This window comes from Notolabrus celidotus, chromosome 14 (genome assembly GCF_009762535.1).
Source record: "Notolabrus celidotus isolate fNotCel1 chromosome 14, fNotCel1.pri, whole genome shotgun sequence".
NCBI lineage: Eukaryota > Metazoa > Chordata > Actinopteri > Labriformes > Labridae > Notolabrus > Notolabrus celidotus.
This window is the reverse complement of record NC_048285.1, coordinates 17,670,464-17,693,272: the sequence shown is the minus strand read 5'-3', so window position 1 is coordinate 17,693,272 and position 22,809 is coordinate 17,670,464. Positions and strand designations below refer to the sequence as shown.

Genomic DNA, 22,809 nt, shown 5'->3' with positions numbered 1-22,809 from the left:
CCATTAAAACTGACAGTTTGAACCAAAGGCAAGTCAGATGCATAATGAGTCTACCTAATTTGCATATATTCATGTACTGTTGCATTGGGAGTCTCAGAACTGGCACAAAAGCAACTAGTAGACGGAAATAACTGATGTGTGACCGATGTTTGAGGAGGGATGAGAGACTGTCACAATCTGCAGAAAATGAATATGCATGTTGAATGTATACTCCTCGGGTGAATATCTGCTGTGAGCTCAAAGAGAATGTTCAATATGTCTAGACATGAGAAAAATGACAAGCTATACAAAGGAGAAAGTATGAGGTAAGTGTGTTTCTGATGCATTGTTCAGTTCTCTGAAATGGCCGAGTGTTTCTGCTTTGAGATGAGCCAGTGTGATGCTCACTAACATCTCCCAGCAGCAAACACATTTTATTAACACAACATCTCAGCAGTCTCTTTGCCACGGGCAATACACGGCTGATGGACACTGGTCTGATGTTGCAGCAGCTCATCAAACGGAATCAGGATCTGTGAGTAGAACAAATACGTCGGCTTGATGTACTGTATGAGGCTTCAGCAAATAAGATGAGTGCTGGAGACACCGGTCATCTGCAGACTTGGCGTTCGAGTATCAAGTAATGTATCAGTAGTTTTTCCAGTCTATACATGGGTAAGTTTTCATTTATTGTCCTGCATTACTATTTTTTTGGAGCTTTCCCAGAGTAACTGAAACTTTTTTTGGCTATGGTTTCCACAGATACAGGGTAACTGAATATACAAACAATGTCTTGATTGAGTACTTCTAAAGAAAGTGGTATTTGGTGATCTACAATAAATATAACACATACTGTATGTGTGATAAGAACAAATCTAAATACCTGTGTTATCTCCCAAGGTTTTGAAGTAATAGTTTGCCCTTGCATTCTTTCCTTAGTTTCTACATGCTGTACAGCGATGTGTGTACAAGCGTCCCCTGTGTTTCCATCTGAGGTTCAGGCACCTACTGTTCTGCCTGTCACAACACTTGCTATCTTTGTTACAGTTGCTGAATCAGCCCTGCCATCCTGCAGCTCTGGGTAGTAAACATCCTGCATTTACATCAACGCTGCCAATGTGCGGAGAGAGAAATGTACTCATACTGTAGCAGAGCCACTGACTGACCAACCTGAAAACACAGCTTAACATTTTACTCATCAGCTGCGCAAGACTGTGGAAGATATTTTAGTCTTTGTTAGAAAACTGCTGGACTCAATTTACTCAAGTGGAAGCCCAATATGATTTTACAAGCGTTCAGGTTTGGCACAAGAGCACACATTGTCGAACATTGAATTAACATTTAATATAAAAACCTGACATTCAAATTCAGGTGAGGATCTCACCATGGGGCTCGTATCAGAAAGTCAAGCAAAAAGTTGTATTTTTTTATCAGTCACTTCAGCCTGATAATGAAAAGTGAGACTTAAAACGGCATGAAAATAGAGATACTGTGTGGTGCAAAGCAAAACTTGCTATGAAAGATGGAGAAACTGACTATATGTGACTGAAACTGACCCATCTGCCTTTGAAATAATGGAGCAGAAAAAGGCCATGAGAAGGACAGCCTGGTCCATTGACACTGAACATTTCGAAAGCAGGTGTAAAGCCTGATTTATGCTTCTGCGTCGAATCGACACCGTAGTCTATGCCGCAGATCTGCATAGTTACCGTACCTACGCAGAGGACTACACATGTAACCGACGCGCACCTCTTCCAAAATGTAACTATGTGTCGAATCAATGCGGACCGCAAGCCCTGTGATTGGCCTGCTCAGCGGCATTGTATTTCTTGCATTTACATCACTTTCGGGATCCCCACACATCGGCCATGTAGTTCATCTACTCTGACGTCTCCTCTCTATTCTTCCCAGTAATCATTGCTTTATGATAAACACAGGGTTTGCACACTTTTTTCAGTCAAATTCAAGTACTTTTCAAGGACTATTAAGGTCAACTTTCTAACTTTTCAAGTTCTACTTTTCAAGACATACAGTAATGGAGGCATGAAGATTTGCACTGGGTGGGCCAAATTATATCAGCTCTAGTCATGTCATTTTAAGACCTTAACAGGGCACATCAGCCTCATGCTTTTCTAAGAAGAAATCGCTTAATTTTTTCTTATCTTTTCTTCTGTTAAAATTGATATAAATTGATATACATCCGCACCGCTGTCACTCGTGGGATGTGTGTAGCTCAGGGCCGGTCACCGCATGGCTACAGTCGGTCTGTGACGGGTCTCGATGAGAAACACCTTGTCGTGCCTTTGTATCCAGCGGGAGAGCCTCCCACTCCGCAGCCGCTGGCTCAGGCACGACACAGTATTTTTAGACGAGACTTGTTGCAGACTGACCACGGTCATGTGATGACCTGCCCCGACCTACAAACACCCCGCGGGTGACAGCGGTACGGCTGCTGGGAATCATCACACCACCTACATGTTATATAGCACAGTGCTTCTGCATCACACATGCCTAGCATGTAGCATAAACAGGTGGTTAGCATCAACAAATAATAGGCTAATTAACATGTGGGGCTAACGTGGTGCCGCACTGTCCTCTTGGGGGCGACGTCACGTCACACATGACAACAGACCAGCATGTCACACATGCGAGCCCATGAGGAAGAGCGTTTTTTATTTTTTTTATTTTTTTATTTTTTACATTTGACTATTTTATTTCTCTCCATTGAATCGATCTGTTGAGTCAGATTGCTGTTAATTGTGAAATATATATGATTACTATTTCAAGCATTTACAAGCACTTAGACCCAAAATTCAAGCATTTTTCAAACCTTGAAAACACAACATTAAAATGCAAGCATTTTCAAGGATATAAAGCACCCGTATGAACCCTGTACACAGCAACATGTATCAGCTGTAAATTAACATAATACTATGAATCGCTGTGAAAAAGCAAGCAGAGATCAAAGCGGGGCTGAAAACGGGCAACTTGACCATTAGAGAGAACACAATGCTCTCAAGCATTTCGGCCGGGTATTGCTGAATTGACACGGACACATCGACGCACAAGTATGTAGTGCTCCCGTCCATTTATACCACTGCTGCTTAGGGTTGACGTAGAAGTGTAAACCAGACTTTAGAAGTTCTGTGTTTAGAATGGTTTCATGAAAGATGATTTTGATCGCAAAAAATGGCACCAAATTATTGTGGTGGGGGTGTTAAGTTGCAAAGTGGTAAAGTGGAATCAGACCTAGAGGATGTTTATTTGAAGTTTTAATTGAAATGATGATTTCAGGTATTTTAATTAATTGCAAGTTGGTAAGTCCCAATGAGTCAAAGTTAGCACTGACCTCAGGCTACTTAAACATTGCCAGTGTAACTCTTGCTAAACAGATCACTGCAGCCTCTGTCTAACAACGGCGTCAAACTCCTCATTATCATTCAGCAGGACCATCAGCAAGCCTGTAAATTATTTCTACCGTCTGCTAGTATGGTTTGTTTGAAGGCAGACACTTTACATTATGACTACACAGAAGGAGAGAAGAGAAGAAAGAAAGAGATGAAATGAGAGATGGCGAGGACATCAGGAGCAAGCTATCAGGAGTGTCCTCCTGTTTTCCCTCACAAGCTTATTGCCAGTCAGACCACAGGCAGATGGGAGTGACTTCAGGTAACAAATTGCTAATCGATAGCTATCTCAATGAGGGGAAATGTACAAATGGAAACCTGCTCTGCCCGGAATCCACACAATTTCCCACTCCACTTCAGACATGGTTGAGAATATTCAGTTGTACATTTAGAGAAAAAGGCACTCTTTAGTAGACTGTAATTTTTTTGTTTTTGTGGATGCAATATTTTTTTGCTTTTTTTTTTTGAAGAGGAAGAGGAAGAGGTCAGATACACTTGTAGGAATAATTTACATTCATCTGTTCTCACAAAAAAAGACAAAAACAGATTCAGCCTTCACTTCCATTTCAGCAACTTGTATCAAGAAGAGCCTGCTAGGAGACATATTTTTACAATGCTCAGGACAAGTTTAAATGTCTTATTTGGAGATGCTGACAATAACCTTTTTAAAGAAAGCATTAACATCAAGTGTATCTTTAAATAATTATGTACATTTAAATCTTCAAGAAACCAGAGGAGCATAATCAACTCTTGAATTCTTGAGATTATATTCACGTAATTGTGTCTGACTGGTGCATTGTGGATATTCTGGACCCTGAGAAACTAGAGAGGCAGGGTAACCTCACGAATGGCCTGCATCAAGCCACAAATCAGTGTTGTTTCATGAAGCGTAAGAAGGGGAATGAAAGGGGGAGAAAATGAAAGGAAAAGGGCAGGGTTGAATCAAAGATGAATGGAAGTGGAACAAATGTTCATCCGATCTGTCTCATCACAAGTTTTTTTCCCTCACAATGTGCTCCATTGCTATTCCACTGACTGTCTGTTAAAGTGTGTATTTGTTTGTGAGTGTACCCATAGAGGTCAAACTGGTGCGTGTGACCTTTACCTGACCGTGTGTTTGTTTGTATGACGCCCTTCACACTCTAAGCTCAATGATTCAGCGCTACAGAATGCTCCAGGGGAATAGATACTTTCCATCCTACTGTACAACACTACAACACCGAAAGTGATACAGAGAAGGGCAGAAGTACAAGTCAAAAGCAGACAAGTGGTGGTAGTGAGTGTGGTAGCTATGGCCTATAGTTGACGAGCCTAAACTTGATTTGTAAAATCAATGTCCCTGTAAATCGTAGCAGCTTGCCACACTGGTTAAACAGCGGTATGGGTCAAACAGCAAGGTAAAGCAGCTAAACAAATGTAGCACAGAAAAGCTAATGGGGCATAAAGAAACAGAACACACTGTTTCTTTCATGTGACTATAATTTATGAGTTCATTTTTGCTTAAGAGGTAACACAAAGAGGAAATAATTTACAGTTTATACAGGGTATTTGTCTTGTTATCATTTATTGTTCCTCTTTCGTGTCTCTGGGTGATGATCTTCTTCAAGGACTACACATTTTACAGGGAGGTGGTTCATTATTAATCAGGTGGATTTCAGATCACACACAAGGATGCTGATTGGATTTTAAAGGTGACATATCACGCTTTTTTCATCAATATATATTGGTCTAAGAGGTCCCCAAAACATGTCTTTAAAGTTTATGCTCAAAAAAACACTGAAATCAGATTTTGGCATGCCTGAAAAGCCCTCTTCTTCAGTCCTTCTCAGAACACTCTGTTTTCTCTCTGACCACGCCCCTTCAAGAAGTGGATGTGCCCTCGGCTCTCCAGCACGTTGATCTAATGTTTACATGTTGGCTGAATATACACGGCTGCTCACAGACCCGCGTTACTTCGACCCTCTGAATCTGATCCAGAATCTGATCCTGACGGAGAGGCGCCTGCAGCAGGACCTTTCTGAACCATTGGTCATAGATTTAGTGTTTCTTGTTGTTTTATTTATCAGTAAGTCGACGTGTGTCTTGGTACACAGCTACGAACATGTAGCTATGTGGCTATGCTAACTAGCGCTAGCACTTATCCATGATAAATAAAAATCATCCACTAGATCTTCAAATCTGCAGACGTGGGGAGTAAAACCGACCTCTACCAGAAAGGCAGCAGGACCTTTCTGAAGGATTGGTCACAGATTCTGTGTTTCTTCTTGTTTTATTTGTCAGTATGTCGACGTGTGTCTTGCTACACAGCTACAGCTACAGCTATGAACATGTAGCTATGTGGCTATGCTAATTAGCGCTAGCACTTATCCATGACAAATAAAAATCATCCACTATATCTTCAAATCTGCAGACTTGGGGAGTAAAACCGACCTCTGCCAGAAAGGCAGCGGGACCTTTTCTGAAGGATTGGTCACAGATTCTGTGTTTCTTGTTGTTTTATTTGTCAGTGTGTCGACGTGTGTCTTGCTACACAGCTACAGCTACGACTTGTAGCTGTGTAGCTATGCTAACTAGCGCTAGCACTTATCCATGATAAATAAAAATCATCCACTAGATCTTCAAATCTGCAGACGTGGGGAGTAAAACCGACCTTTGTGTTTATTAAGACAGCCTACAACTAGCATGCCTCCCTCCTAAGCTCCTTGTTGGCACACATTTGTGCAGGTAATGAAAAACGGAGGGGGGATTCAGTATTATTTTATACAGTCTATGGGCTGAACAAGCTCCGAGCTCTGACTCCGTGACAGACCGGATATTGTTGTTACGTAACAAAAACACGGAAGTCTGAAACGGCTCGTTTCACACACATTTACAGAAAGGTGTAGAAATCAGAACAGGGGCAGAATGGATTTTTTTCATTCTCGGGGGGTTTGTAGACATGCCAGGGAAACATATTTCAGGGAGAGAACCATTAAAAAGTCAATTTTGCATGATATGTCACCTTTAAGAAACACATCCTCCATTTTCAGAAGTAAAACATGCAGCCTTCACGATGTGGCAAAGTTTCAGCTACACTTTGATAATTCATCTTTTGCTGGAAGATCCAGGAAACCTTAGCCCTTAACTTTTCAAGGAAATTTGATTTGAATGCTCCAGGCATCACACTGAGAACAGACTAAGCTGAACACCACAGGTGTATATTGTCTTCTTTGTCTAATAATTATTTCATCCACTCTCAGAGCTTCCCAGTAACTACCACAGGTTCTTCTTCTGGACTCTGAGCAGCTCCATGCAAGCAGTCAAGGATGTTAAATGCCTTGCTAAAGGACAAAGACTGTGGTGGAAATGAGGTAGGGCCAAGTGGTTGTAATTAAAAGCCCCTTGAGAAACAAAGATTTTAAAAGCAGAGCTCTGTTAATAATAGTTTATTTTCTCAGTCCAAAGTGAAGTAATTAGTCCCTGAAACAAGAGGGAGGCATATTAAGGGTCATAATGCTTCTCTTTGAAGGCTCTTTTGTGTTAAGGCTGGCTTCTTATCCATTGAAAAGAGAGTAGAGACAGAAATGTGCTAATCTAAGGGTAAATTCTAAGCTGGGTATTTTTATTTCTTATTTAAGTAAATGTGTCACAAATCACAGAGATAAATTCTACCATGTAGGGTCCTAATCAACATTTGATATGATAGAATTAAATCAAGCCAGCAGGAATTATGTCTGAATTGTTCCAAATCAACACGTAAACACAAGTAAATAACTAACTCAAAGTTATACTCTCAAAACATCTGCTGACACATCAATTGTTGGTGTTATTTACAACATTGACAATAAGCATTGTGCTGCTGTTTTAGCTTGCCTCTCAAAAGCTATTGAGACTGTTAATAATGGTCTTCTCATGTATAGAAATACTGGAAATACTCAATCAGAATCTGTTGGCTACAGGTATTCCACAGGGATCAGTCCTAGGCCCTGTTTTGTTGATCTACATTCGTGACTTATTCTCCTTTATCACTGACTGTAATATATACGTCTTTTTGGAGATGACACTATTCTGTATTGTTCTGCCTGCTCTGTACAGCTTGCTGTTGAGCATCTACTATTTTGTTTTAATTCTCCTAAGAATGCTCCTATCAGCCTTAACCAACTACTTTATGCTTGCAATACTGAATTCATGCTTTTCCCCCAGGGCAAGAGATATTTATTTTAACAGTCTACATCTTTCCACAGTGGATGGAAGTAACATTAAGAGTGTGTAAATAATTTTATATTTGGTTCGATGAATCATTTACATTTAAAATCCATGTTGAAAACTCATCAGCAAACTTCATCAGATATTTTTTATACAACTTTCTTCTTATTTTTTGGAAAAGAGACATAATTTTTCTTTCAGTGTTCGATGATGTACAGACATGCTAATGCTCCCACAATTAAATCCCTGGACTCAGTCTACCACTCTGCTCTTAGATTAATAGCTGGAGGTTCCAATAACACTAATCACTGTATTCTGTATAACAAAGTTGGTTTGTCTTTTTTGGCACAGAGGTGTGATGCACTTTTATCAACAGTATATATCAACGTCTATCACATACCCCAAGTTTACTCTGCACTCCAAGTTTTTGGAAATATTTCTTTTGCCGATTTTTTGTAATTTTGTGTATTTTTTGCTTTGCACCATTTGTGTATTTGGAGCACGTCTGATGTTTGTGCAATTGTTACAGCTTTATGGGGCATGTTTTTCATTTGCTGCGTGTTTCTGCTGGTGCATTTGCTTCAGACCTTTGCATGTGATTTTAAATATGCATTGATTCTGTATTTGCAGTCCATTTCGGCTGATGAAGATCGTTCATGCCTTTGCAGATCGTCTGCCATGGTCGGCAACCATACTAAGTAGCTGCTGTGTCCCTTCATTCCTATTCACTCCCTCTGTCTGTGTGTGTCAGTCTGTGTGTCGGTACATCTCTCAACAGTCACATTAACAGGCCCTTGGCTTGTTTTCTTTGCTGAGTAAGGCCATAGCCATAAAGCCACACACACATACACGCACACGCACACGCATACACACACACAGACACACACACACACACACAGACACACACACACTACTTCAACCCGGGCACTTTTCCATGAAACATCAAAATTGCATCCATTAATATCAGATGGCTGACAGGACACCCTGCTCATTCTGAAGACATTTCCTTCAGGATTTGGAGGCTTTGTTGTTGACTGCTTAGAGAGAGCTGTTATGAAGTGCTGTATGTAACAAAAAATAACAAAAAAATTCATAACATTCCCCTCTAATATTCAAACAAAATACTGTGGCTCACTTTTGGAAATTGTCTGTTTTGCACTGCAGCGTTCCATAAAGTAAAATAATTATCATCATATTTCAGCAACATCTCCTCTAGTCAAATATTGGTATTCAATGTTTGCAACAGAGGCAACCAAACATCAGGTAATAAAAAAGAGATGCATGAAACCCTTGTGCTAACTCTTCCATGAAAGTAATGAGTGATGCTGGTCACTGCTGTGATGAGCTTGCTTATGGGATGAGGAATGTTTTGCATGTACGTTTTGTTGTCTGTTAATTAATTCAGAAGCTTTAAACAATGATGGCGATGTGGGTCAAGTATCCTATGTAATTAACTAAAGGCTGTTCATCTCGGCACTTGGACCCACTACTAATTACTCTGTAGCTGCAGCAGAAACTGTAATGACATGAGTCAGTGGCAGACTGCCTGATTCTTCTTCTAGCTGCTGCTCTAATGCCTTCTGTGGCTCTATGCTCAAGAGGAATCATTTATAACCTGCTGAGAGAGAGGGGAAGGTGATAGTTTGGATATGACATTGTTGGGAAAAATAATTGTCTACTTAAAAGGCCTCGATTTATCAAATTAACTCAATTAATCAATTCAGAGTAGCCAATGAGGTGCTCCCTACCTAATATGTGTGCTGGCAGAGAAGAAAACACCCACGATCGTCTGAGGCATCGGCAGAGGCTGCTGCATCCTGTTCCATTTCTGCTCCTGTGCCTTAACAGCCATTATCTGACACATTTCAGATATAGACATGCCCTGTGACTATATATACATACAGTATATGTCTCCTGGTATATCAGTCAGTTTAATACCCTACATTAAATTGAACCCTCTAAGTACACCACCCATCTCAGAGTTTAATGGAAGATGGACACCACTGCACGCTGTAAGTACAGTGTATCCGGCCACACTTCTTGGAGGTATCCATGGTGTGTAGGCGTTATATTAAGCAGCCATGCTGGTCATCCATCATAGCAGTCTGGCTATAAACAATCACAGATTTAACCTGCCTCTGTGGCAGTACACAGCCGTTGAGAGAAATGGCTTGTGCCTGCAGGGTTGTGGATAATGGAGGTGAGCATCAGAGGCAGGAAACAGTGCTTCAGCAGCAGCTCAGTATCTGTCCTACAGCCAACCAACTCTGAAATTATTCAAGAACCCTGTACAGATCAATGAAAGCTCTGTGGAAGTCGACTTTTCACTCAAACACTGAAAGAGCTTCTGTAGTTCTGAGGGCTACTTAGAATTCAGATGGAAATCATTGGCTATGTTTTTATAGTGCAAAATCAGGCACAAAGGACAAAGCATAAAGAAAAGGACAATAGGGTCCCTTGAGTAAAAGAAATATAATTGTGTTTCTGCACTTATTACAAATGTTTTTTAAATTATCAATCGTTTTCTCAACCAGCACAATACCACTGTCATGCCTCTTAAACAGCTTTGCACTAATGACAAAAAAGGCTCAAGCAGGAGAACAAGAGTTCAAGCCAAGTAGGAATCTAATTTCCTTTACAATGAGCAAAGTCAGATACACAGATAATGCTAGAAGCATGTGTTTGGTTGACAATGGTTTTAGTCTGAGAATAATGCAATAAAATCTTCCGATATCCACAGCTGGCAGACAAATACTGAAAAAGAAGGATTTGACCAAGGGATTTAGAGGAAATTTTTGGAGCAAATTATAAATGTCTCTACTTTTTATTAATCTAGTAATCTAAAATGAGATGCAGTTGTTTAGGCTAACTAAAAGAAGTAGAAAAACATCTTGTGTAGGTTGAAATTGGCTGCTCAGCTTTAACATCTTTCTTAACAAAACAGTTCTAATCAAAAGTGGCCTGAAGGTACAAATCTCATTAACCACAAGCACACAGTCAGATGGAAAAGCCTCAGCAATATACATAAACAAGACAATAATCACACCAGTGGCTTTGTGGATTTATAAGTGTAAAGTGTTCAAACTTTCAGGGATCACAATGGATTATTAAAGAGGTTTCTATTTAGTCAAATTGGCATGGTGGAGTTTGATAGTTAAAAAAAACCTTTAAAATCTAACATTGATGTCTTCCAGATGTCTAACTCTGCTTTGTTGTGCTGATAATTAAAGATAAAAGCTGAGGATATGATAACTGTGTAGAAGCCCTGAAACCCCCAATGCTAAAATGTTTTCAAAGTCAACTAAAAAAAAAACCCTGTGCAGCTCCGTTGGTAGAGTAGACGCCCCATGTACAGATGCTACAGTCCACGTTGAACTGGTCATAGGATCAATTTCTGATCCCAGCATGATTTGGTGCATTTTATTCCCCCCCCTCTTCCCAAGCATTTCCTGATTTTCTCAAGCAAGTCAGATAAAGGCAAGTATCCCTCATATGACCATCAAAACGCAAATCCACTGAAACAGAATTTCTGATCTGGCCCTTTACATGTAAGGTGTAGTGCAAACACAGCTGTCAAACATCAAATAAGCTAAGGGACTTATAATTAAAGGTGACATATCACGCTTTTTTCATCAATATATATTGGTCTAAGAGGTCCCCAAAACATGTCTTTAAAGTTTATGCTAAAAAAAAACACTTTGAAATCAGATTTTGGCATGCCTGAAGAACCCTCTTCTTCAGTCCTCCTCAGAACACTCTGTTTTCTCTCTGACCACGCCCCCTCAGGAAGTGGGTGTGGCCTCGGCTCTCCAGCACGTTGATCTAATGTTTACATGTTGGCTGAATATACACGGCTACTCAGAGATCACGCTACTTCAACCCTCTGAATCTGATCCAGAATCTGATCCTGACGAGAGTGTTTCTTGTTGTTTTATTTATCAGTATGTCAACGTGTGTCTTGGTACACAGCTACGAACATGTAGCTATGTGGCTATGCTAACTAGCGCTAGCACTTATCCATGATAAATAAAAATCATCCACTAGATCTTCAAATCTGCAGACGTGGGGAGTAAAACAGACCTTTGTGTTTATTAAGACAGCCTACAACTAGCATGCCTCCCTCCTAAGCTCCTTGTTAGCACACATTTGTGCAGGTAATGAAAAACGGGGGAGGGATTCAGTATTATTTTATACAGTCTATGGGCTGAACAAGCTCCGAGCTCTGACTCCGTGACAGACCGGATATTGTTGTTACGTAACAAAAACACGGAAGTCTGAAACGGCTCGTTTCACACACATTTACAGAAAGGTGCAGAAATCAAAACAGGGGCAGAATGGATTTTTTTCATTCTCGGGGGGTTTGTAGACATGCCAGGGACACATATTTCAGGTAAAGAACCATTAAAAAGTCCATTTTGCATGATATGTCACCTTTAAAATCAACTGATCCTGCCATGCTTGTTTTGACACTTGCTTTTTCAAGTTTGTGAGAGTTTCAGAACATCTACAGGGAAAAGACGACAAAGTTCACTTTAAAAATGGAGGGAAAGTTTTAGAAAGAGAGGGGCTGCTGATTTTCATCAGGCAAAATCTGAACAAGGCAAGAAGGAAGACGCCAGAAGTCACATAAGTTTAGATAAGACTGACAGGTGGGAAACAGGATGAAAAACAAAGATAATCACCAAGCTTTTGAATTTAATTAGAATGTGAAAGCTATTTTATAACTTGTCATCAGTACACCTTCTACGAAAACTAATTAAAGCTGTAAGTTGGGCAGAATGAAGAGATGAAGCTCACCATCACAGGTTTCAAATACCAGGGATCCCCAGTGTAACTTGCATCCGATTCCCATTCCTACAGTAAAACAGTTGGTGTGCAGAATTGCATTCAGTATTTATTGAAGCAGCAGAGTCAGCGCTGCAAAAGAAATCACTGTGTTTAGGTTTTATTAAGGATTTCACCTCCAAGCCACCTTTCTTTCATACCAGGCACATATTTTTATTCAAAGCAAAGTTAGCTAGCTTCTAAGCTATCTGGGAATTTAGCTACATCAGAATATTCAAGTTTACTAGAGTCCACTTATAAATACCCTGTAAATACCCATCAAACTACAACATGCACATAAACATCAACACCCATATAACTGCACACACACATTCATAATCCCCCTTCTAAAACCTCTCTTGTCCTTCTCAAAAGCAAGCATTTCTTCTCTTCTAGTCTTTATCTTCTCTTTCTATTGTGTTTTTCTCTTTTCTCTTTCTTGACAATCCCCTCCATAACAGTCTACTCTCGTCTTGTTTGTTCTGTTTTTTTTTTTTTGCTGTTTTTTTGTTTTTGTTTTTGTTTTGTTTTTTTGTTTTTTTTGTTTGTTTTTTTTTTTTGTTTTTTTTTTCTCTGTGTGTGTTTTGTTTTGTGATCGTCACCTATAGTCCAACTCTTCTTTTCTAACCGTTTTTTTTTTTTGTTTGTTTGTTTGTTTGTTTGTTTTTTGTTTGTTTTGTTTTGTTTTTCCTCTAGTCTCTTTGTTTTTTTTTGTTTGTTTGTTTGTTTGTTTGTTTGTTTGTTTTGTTTTGTTTTTCCTCTAGTCTCTTTGTTTTTTTTTTTTTTTTTTGTTTTGTTGTTTTTTGTACTTTGTTCTATACTTGATGGCTTTGTTTGGTTGTTGCTCTCAAGTTCTATGGTTTGTTTTTCTTTTGTGTTCTGTTTGATGTCTAGCACTTTTGTGTCTGTTGCATATATTAAATAAAAAAAAAAAAAAAAAAAAAAAAAAAAAAAAAAAAAAAAAAAAGAATATTCAAGTAGTTGTTTCTTGTTTTGAATTCTAGAAGGAGCACACAGTGAAGCAACCAGAGAGAAAACATCTGCTTGGTTTGCAGTGGGGTGTAGATATTAGAGTTATTATGTGATGTCGCACTCTGTGCACTTATATAAATGAGGTGTAAATTACCATACCCTCACAGGTGCAACATAACTAACAAAAGAGCCATCTGTGCCAGGGAATATATTTTGAATACTGGTTAACGTCACATAAAACAAAGAGAAAGTAGTGTTCTCGTGGTGATTCAAAGCTTCTTCTAGCCCCAGGTCTACAGAGAAATATACCCTTTTACTCCATCGCCCTGAGAGATGAAAGATATCTAATGACTGTCCACGTGAAGAGAGAGAGAGAGAGAGAGAGAGAGAGAGAGAGAGAGAGAGAGAGAGAGAAAGAGAGAGAGCACTGCTTGCTGACAAGACTGCATAATTATTGCTCTGCAAACTGACCTCATCAGTCTGTGCATTCAGACATTAAGAAACATGTAAATACACCCCTACACATTTTACACACACACACACACACACACACACACACACACACACACACACACACACACACACACACACACACACACACACACACACACACACACGTACAAACACACACACACATACACACACAACTTTTGTGTTATCCCTTTATCCCCCAATAAACGACAAGAAAGATTAATTATCTGATTAATGAAGTATGCCTCTGTAAGGCTCTGCATGGTTTACAGCAGCAATAGATTCTGGAGGCATGTACATAATCTTTGTGTAGATACAGTGTACTGCTGATCTGCAAAGCTAATGTTACAACTATTTCACATAGAATAATTTCATGAATATATATGATGTAAGGATGCTCTAGTTTATTATCATTAAAACATTATTAATGCGCTCGTCTGTGTGTGTGTGTGTGTGTGTGTGTGTGTGTGTGTGTGTGTGTGTGTGTGTGTGTGTGTGTGTGTGTGTGTGTGTGTGTGTGTTGCTTTAGATAATGATGCTAAGTGATGCAGCGTTGGTGAACAGAATAAGAGAACAGGAGAGAGCATAGTGAAAGACATTTTGAAGGTTATCCATGTTTCACATTCTGTATAAAAGACATATCATCTTATTTGAAGAACAAAAGAACATTAGAACTCTGTTGCCACTAAAGAGAAAACTGAAAGCCTCCAGATATCAGTAATCAGAACCAACTGTCGATTCATGTTGAATGACTATTCATCATGATCCTTTCTGACCTTGGAATGCAACCACAGTTTTCTGTGATTAAAAAAACATGGATGAAATACACTGTAAATGATTTATATATTATATGCACTGTTTACAAACACAGCCTTGATCCAGCCCCCTAAATACATATATTTTCTTCTGACATGTATGTCTTGTGGCCTGTCAACCTCATATCTCAATCCTCAGCCTTGGCTTGTCACTGGAGGGAAAGAAAATATGTCCAACACACTCACATGTTTGCTTTCAGTCACAAATTGGTGGGCATATGGGTTAGGGTGCAAAGATCCTTAAACAATTATGGTGAAGAACAGTCAAAAATGAAATAAATGCTCAGTTTCTGCACTTAAAGCTAAGGTTGATAGTCTTGGAAAACTAGCATGAATTTGAATGTAGCATGTCTTCAGGACTCGTCTAACCCCTCCCCTCCCTCCCCTCCCTCCCCTCCCTCCCCTCCCTCCCCTCCCTCCTCTCACTCCCCTCCCTCCTCTCACTCCTCTCACTCCTCTCACTCCTCTCACTCCTCTCACTCCCCTCCCTCCCCTCAGAGCTCCTACAAAACGACGCCCCCACTCACATGCACGAGCGCCGCTGATTCACTACCATATGATCGTGACTGATTCAAAACCGGTCCTCACCAAAACATTATCATAGTGAAAGTTAAAAACACAAACAAACATGGCTGCTGTTAGTACTCACAACTGTCATGCTAGCATTATCCAGTTGTACCGGTGACACGAGATCAGGAGAAAAGTTATAACACATATATAATACTGTAACAGCTCTACTGTTTGTTAAACCTGTTCAGTCTAGATGCTCTTAATTCCTACAGTGTTGACAGTCAGTGAAGGCATCAGGAGAGGTGTAGAGTGTGCGAGTGGGAGAGAGGAGAGACAAGAGGAGAAGTTTTTCATTCATTCAAACATTGATTGTTGTTTTGTTGGTTGGCGTGATCACGGCCGACAGTGACAGGTCATTAAAAATCAACGTGTTCACGAATCGGCTTGTCATCACTACAGCGTCCAGACGGACGCTACAGTACATATATATTTCTGTAGGACTTACTAAATGTCATTAATTCTTTTGCTTGTCAGAGCCCCGTGGTGAGAGCTTTTTAGACCCTGATCCGGACTGCAGTCCTGAGCAAAGCACCTCATCAGGTCAGAGGGGACAGGCCCGAGGACGAGCAAGAGGGGCAGTCAATAGAGTCAGGGGAAGCAGGGGACGGGGAGTGAACGCTGGGGAAATGTACGCGCAGTAGGGGGGCAGAACGGCAGGACTGGATTTGATTGGTTTAAAATTTTGAGACCCAAAAAAAAACGGTGATTGGTTGGTGTTTTCCCAGGTTTACTCCGGCTGTAGATAGCAGCTTTTTTTCACTCTTTTTTAAGAACACATTATGTATTGATGGCCATCGGGACATAAAGATCATTTTAACCAGTATACCAAAAAGTGTATCTAAATCTGATTACCAACCCCAGCTTTAATGGAAAATATACATCTCAAGGGATTACACTTCACCGGGTCTACGTTTCTCTCTAATAACATGGAAAAGCTGAAAAGGGGCTTATTATACCAGTACACTTCAGTGTACATAGTGTATATATCTGTATATTTGCTGTATATTATTTTGCCGTATCCTATTTTATATTCCCTTTTTAAAAATATTATTACTATTTTATTTTATCTTATTTTATATTCACTTTAATCATTATAAATATTACTATTTTATTTTATATTCACTTTTATTATTATTATTATTATTATTATTTTTATTATTATTATTATTATTAATACTAATATTAATATTAATATTATTATTAACTATGCAAGTCCAGTGTTGTATTCGGGGATCAACCAGGTACATCAAATCTAATGTAATGTAATCTAAAAAGAAGTATGGTTTTCAGCAGCTCTATCTCATGTGCATGTATTTTTCCTCCCATCTCTGTTGAACATCACACTCATGTACACATGCCTGTACCACACCATGTGCTGTATTTTGCTGGTGGGTAGGCAACAGTGCAGTTGAGGCTTGAAGCTGAAACAGCCTTGAGGGCGTTCAGACAGAAGAATGAGTAAAAATACTGTGATACTTCTGAGGAGGGTTCAGGGAAGTTGAAGAGTTGAGAAGGGGTAAGGGGAAAGAAGAAAAGGGAGGGGGTAGGAGTAAAGAGTTGGTTGAGGGCTGGGAAAACTGTCAAGTGTGTGGGTAAATGAGACTTGTGAAGGAGATCAGATGGATCAGGAGGAGTCCAAGGCTGTGAGTGCAGATGGCCAAAAAGAAAACAAGAAGGAAGGAAGGAGGTAGGAAGGCAAGGATCAAGGATCAAGGAAAGACAGTGGGTGAGGAGAGGTGAAGATAAAGGCAAAGAGGGTGTTGAGGGAATTGGAGGAGGGTGGAGAGGAGACGGAGACGGATGAAGAGTAGAAAAGAGGGGGGTATTTCTCATGTTTCTCACATAGCCTGGAGAGAAGAGGTGTAGTCCTAACTGGTGATCACAGGAAAACCTCGGCATATGACACACACACATACACACAGAATCACTACAAGGGCCGTAAACATCCTGTCAGAAGACAAAAGCTGTGCTCAGCACCTCCAAGTCTCTCTTCCAGCTCTTCCTCTTCTGCTCCTTCATCACCATCCACACCTAAGAGGGCTTGACTGTACAGTGAAGCTCAGACAGGTGACCTGGTGTAATTGAATCTCTGAGGGTGTTTCAAGAAAGTGGTCAGTGACACAGCAGGGAGGAGTGGGCTTTTTGACAAGACAGTTTTCATTCTGCCTTCAGGGCAATAACTTAACTTCAACTATGTTTTTTTTATATTCAGTGTTTCCCCTACCATTATCCCCTACCAACAGCAGCCCCCGCCCCCCTTGGAAGTTCAGTAAATTTTATTTTCTACATATCGCCAGATCACAAGTAATTCAGGGTTACCTCTCTTATAGATCAGGTCTTAAACTTGTTCTTTTATTAAACAGACTAAATATCCTTATGTTATTGATCTTATTTACATGACAGGATGTCATTATGCTCCTCTGCTCTCTGTATTGCATGGCAGCATTCCGCTCCATGCGCACACAGACACACAAACACGTGCGCTCACATACACACATCACAGCACAACGATACGATAAATGTTCATCAACAACTCGGTTTTTCAAGACGAAAACGAGACTATGACAAGCTTAAGTGCATCACTGATAATACAAACTCAGATGAAAACTTAAGAAGGACCGTCGGACATTAAGAGTTCATATTTTCCCAGCTGTGCGTCTAATCTTAAGAAATTAAAGCTATGCGTTCCTGTGACTGGCTGAGTTATTATTGGAGGGACGTAGTGTTAGCTTGGTCTCTACCTGCAGCAGGTGTGCTGTGTGAACCAGTCTCCTCTTCATTGACGATTTTTAACCCCCGGTGTGCGTTAGTGACAAAAACACAACCGGGGACGTCTGTTTAATATTTGACGTCTTTGCCGCTCTCACCGTAAAAAGCTGTGTCTAAAGCTTGATTTAATCCAGTTTGGTGATACATCAGACACATTTAGTAAGTTTGATCAACTCCTTGTCATCAAAGAGTGCCGTGAGCTGACTGTCTGTCCAGAGGTCCAGAGCGCCTGTTACTACAGGTGCATTCAGGGACCGTTGTAATAGTGCAATGCAGACCTATATTTTGCGTTCATGGCATTTTTATTTGAATCAAGAGAATCAGTTATAGTGTTCACATGAAGAATGTTTTCTTTTGACTTTTTTGCAGGCTAGATTATTTAACATAAGATATTACAAAAGCAAAAGAGTTAAAAGAGTGAAATGTTGACGATGTTAGTACTTGGTAGATAGAATAGATAGAATAGATAGAATAGATAGATAGATAGATAGATAGATAGATAGATAGATAGATAGATAGATAGATAGATAGATAGATAGATAGATAGATAGACAGATAGTTGTGGCAAAGTCTGTCTGCCCCCCCCCCCCCCCAAGGCTGTAAACCTAGGAGAAACACTGATATTACAAAGACTTTACTTACATTGATAATATAATCAAAGTTAATTAGATCTCAGTACCCTCATTACGATGTGGTTTTAGGGGATTTTAAGGCTTTAAAAACAAAAAGCACAAACCTCTAGCTTTTTCCTTACATGTATTTTCTGCATTGTGGCTGTCACATTTGGCACAATCCTACCTATTCCTACCTATTAAGCAGTCATTCAGCTGGTTACACATGTTAAATATGCTGTTAATGCAGCCAGTGAGAGAGAGCTGTCTCCACAGTGAGTCACACTGCAGACAACAACTTACGAATGCAGAATTAGCAGTTGGCAGCAACATATCTATGAGTGAATAGACAACTATCAACAGATTACGTGAAAACATGAGAGCTTTTTGAATATTGAAGTTTGACTGCAGGGGTGAAACAAAGCTCCACTATCACTTGGCCAATGGTCTTTTACATTGAACCCTGCAACGGCACAATCTTGGCCTCCCAGTGTGTGATATCACATAGAGTCAGGGCGTTGTGACAACATGCGAGGCATGAGAAGTAACTGCTAAGAGCGCAAGGTTCACACACTCTGGAACACACACAGACACACACACACACACAGACACACACACACACACACACACACACACACACACACACACACACACACACACACACACACACACACACACACAGTCACCTCCTGCCAGCTTCGGCATATTGACCATAATGTTTACAGTGCCACTTTCCTTGTAAAAAAAACTCAAGACCTACCTTCTTTATTTCGCTTTTAACTGAGCCATATTTCTATAACAGTCTTATTCCATCTTACTTTATTTATTTATTTATTATCCAGTTTAAATTTAAGTCACTTTTTAACTGTATACTTTCTTATTATAAATTATTACATATACATACACACACACATTCATCTTATTTATTCAGTTAATTTATATTTTGTATTTATTTTCTTTAATTTATTGTGGATTATTTCATTATTTTATTTAGTTATTAATTTGATTTTATCATCTTGTGATTTTTAGGGCCCGAGCACTGACATGCAGTCGCGGCAAGGCCCTATTGTATCCCAACGGACCACTAGGATTCCTCTGCCGCTTCAAAGCCAAACTTGAATACCTCAACGTGGCCCAAAACTCACTAAAATTTAGGAATTCATTGCTTTTGTGCCAATACCACTCCATAGCGTCCCCTAATGACTTAAAGGCCAGCTCCTCAAAGCTACTTTCACCTACATGCCTGAATTTTTTTTGCATACCTACCATCCCAAGACCTACAAAAAAGTCCCTGGGCGTCACTGTGAAATCCCAACAGGAAGCGCAGAAATCTGAGTGGAATGTCTAATTTTGGCAATACGTACGTATTAAAAAGTATATGTATGAATCTGCTCCACAGTGCCCCCTAAAGGGTTAAAAAAACAGGTAGAATACCCCTCCCCATGGAGTTTTCTTTTAGCTACGTGAACCCTTTCGGACATGTTCATTCAGGGCCTCAGGACGCACAAAAAAGCCTCTTGCAACCATATCCTAAAACCAACAGTGAGCCTTATTAGGGCCCGAGCACTGACATGCAGTGGTGGCGAGGCCCTATTGTATCCCAAAGGATCGCTAGGATTCTTCCGCCGCTTAAAAGCCAAATTTGCATGCCTCAACGTGGCTAAAAACTCACCAAAATTTCTCCCAAAGTCATCCCATTTATATATCTTGGGGCTCTTAAAGTGCACTACAGCAGCATCTGCTGGACATCAGGCGGCAGCCTACATCAGGCGGTGGCGTACATCAGGCGGTGGCGTACATCAGGTGGTGGTGCCTACCAGGCGGTGGCGCCTATCAGGTGGTGCTTGTGCAAGGGCCCGCTCATATCCGCTTTATTTACTTTCAGTGTAGTAGATTAATTTGTTTTACTGGTTTAATATTTTATTGTTTTTTATCTTTAAAATGTATTTTATTTTGGCGAGTATCAACATCATATTCTTTTTCTAGTGTTTCCTCATTAAGATATCAGAACTGTGTTTCCTCAGTTCGTTCAGCAACTTCTTTTTTCTTTTTCTTTTTTTATTATTATTATTCTAACTATTTTTGCATATATCATGTTCTTAACCTTACATATGGATTGTGGGGTGAGTTTAGGGTCGGGGTTGGGGTGAGGATTAGGGTGGGGGGGATGTTCTTGTTTTTTTAGTTTTTTTTTAATTCTATTTTCATTATTTGTATGTACAGCACTTTGTATTACAATATCATTGTACGAAAAGTGCTTTACAATAAATTCTGATTGATTGATTGATTAATTTATTGATTGTTATCTTGTTATCTTATCTATGAACCAAAACTAATGACCCTTTAGCATTTAATAAAAGCTGCATTACCTCAGTAAACCAACCCCTTGTTTTGGCAATGGCAACCGCATGAATGAAACAAAAAATAGTTACAGGTTGGCTGTTCTTTTCTGGTACATGTGTGCTCTAAATTATGCAACATCTTCTACTGACCAAAATTTGTGTTAGGCTCTCAGTCGCGACCATTTAGCATGAATCAGTTAGTTGAGTTTGGAATCCATTTTTGTAGTGATCTATTGAACACAGGGTACTGAAGTAATCTTGTGTTTTGTTGTACTGGTGCAGGCGTAGCATGTATAAGATCAGCAATTCAACCATGCAGGCTTTATGTTTATCTAATCATACATTGGAACAAAATGTTCATATGGGCATTTGGCATGATAAATACAGTTTTTTTTAGACTAACATTAATGACAGCATGTGTTTTAATGTGCATGAATAATACATTTCCACAGGGTGTGCTTTAAATGTGAATTATTGGGGAAAAAACCCTCAACATAGCACATCCATTGTTGCTCCTAGAGTGAAAGAAACTGGGATTGAAAGATGCAAACAAATGTTTCTTTATAGCCTAAAGCTATTGTTTATAGATGCAAGAGAAACATCTGCATGCAGCAAAATCTTGCACTTTTCATTCACTTGAGGCAAACAGGATCATTAACATGGAAAGTACAACCGCTCTCTACAACCTAATCCCAGCCTTTTGTCAAAAAATGATGATGAAGCACTCTACAGTAGTTTTCCCCCTCTGCATTTATCTTTTAGAGGGTAACATTATATCCATGTTAACCATGCTGAGGGCTTTCATTAATATGTTAGGTCATATTCTCTTCAACCCTCAGCAGTAAATCAAGGCCAGTCTCACCTCACAATACTCAGAGAGGGAGTTAATTGAAAGCCTCTCAGCAGCACAGCACGCCGTCATTACATTTTCTTAACATGAATATTCAATGCCGGGTAGATGTGTGGGTCCTTGTGGAAGACGATGTAAACAAGCTTTTGAACACAAATCTCTCCTAAAATCAGCAAACATCACCGATTAGAGATGTGGCCCCTAGAGAAAGATGCACCACTTGCAGTTCAATATTGTTTGTAAATGACAAACAATGAGACAGAGTGGTGCATCTGCCCAGAGGAACTTCTTTGACTTAACTTAAGTTGACAAGCGAGCGGAAAGAGAGCAAAAATGTTCTCAAAGCGGAAAGTAACCTGTGTGTTTTGAGTTCTTGAAATGCTTTGGAAAGGTCTAAACCATGGTTTTGAAAGAGAATACAAAGTCTCTTTATATGGGCCACTCTGTAGAGATGTTTACATGAAAACACCAAGCGGCAACCTCCGGTTTTAAAATATGAAGCCCATGCGCAAGTGCTAAAAACTGTAGTTCACCGAGCGTCCACTTGAGGCTGGCTGCAGAAACACCAGAAACCACATACACATCCCTTCAAAACAGACGATCTTTGCAGCAATAATAAACATGTTTACAGCAAAGACTGTATAAATAATGGATGCAGTATCCCTGACATCACCCATCTGTTTCTGAAGCCCTGTAACGAAGCCAAAGAGGCTGGCTTTGAGCCTCCTCATCAACAAGCTACAGTGTTCCCGCCTATCAATCAAGCCAGCTGTTCGTCTCATAATGGAAAACTTGTAATCTCAATATCGTCAAAATTGCCCACTATGAAAAAATCCACCCCTCGTGCAATCGAGAAATTAGCTATCCAGACTACACTGTTTTGTACTGAGCTGTAAACGTGTTTATTTCTGCTGTTAAGATCAGCTTTTTTGAATTGGTGTGTATTTGGTTTCTGGTACTTCTGGAGCCAGCCTCAAGCGGACACTTCTGCATTGGCTTCAATTCTCGCGGCCG

At 39.9% G+C, this 22,809-nt stretch overlaps 1 protein-coding gene across 1 annotated transcript in view; it reads right to left on the bottom strand.

Moving 5' to 3' along the window:
• grik4 (glutamate receptor, ionotropic, kainate 4) overlaps positions 1-22,809 on the bottom strand; it is a 269,756-nt gene that overhangs the window by 186,560 nt on the left and 60,387 nt on the right.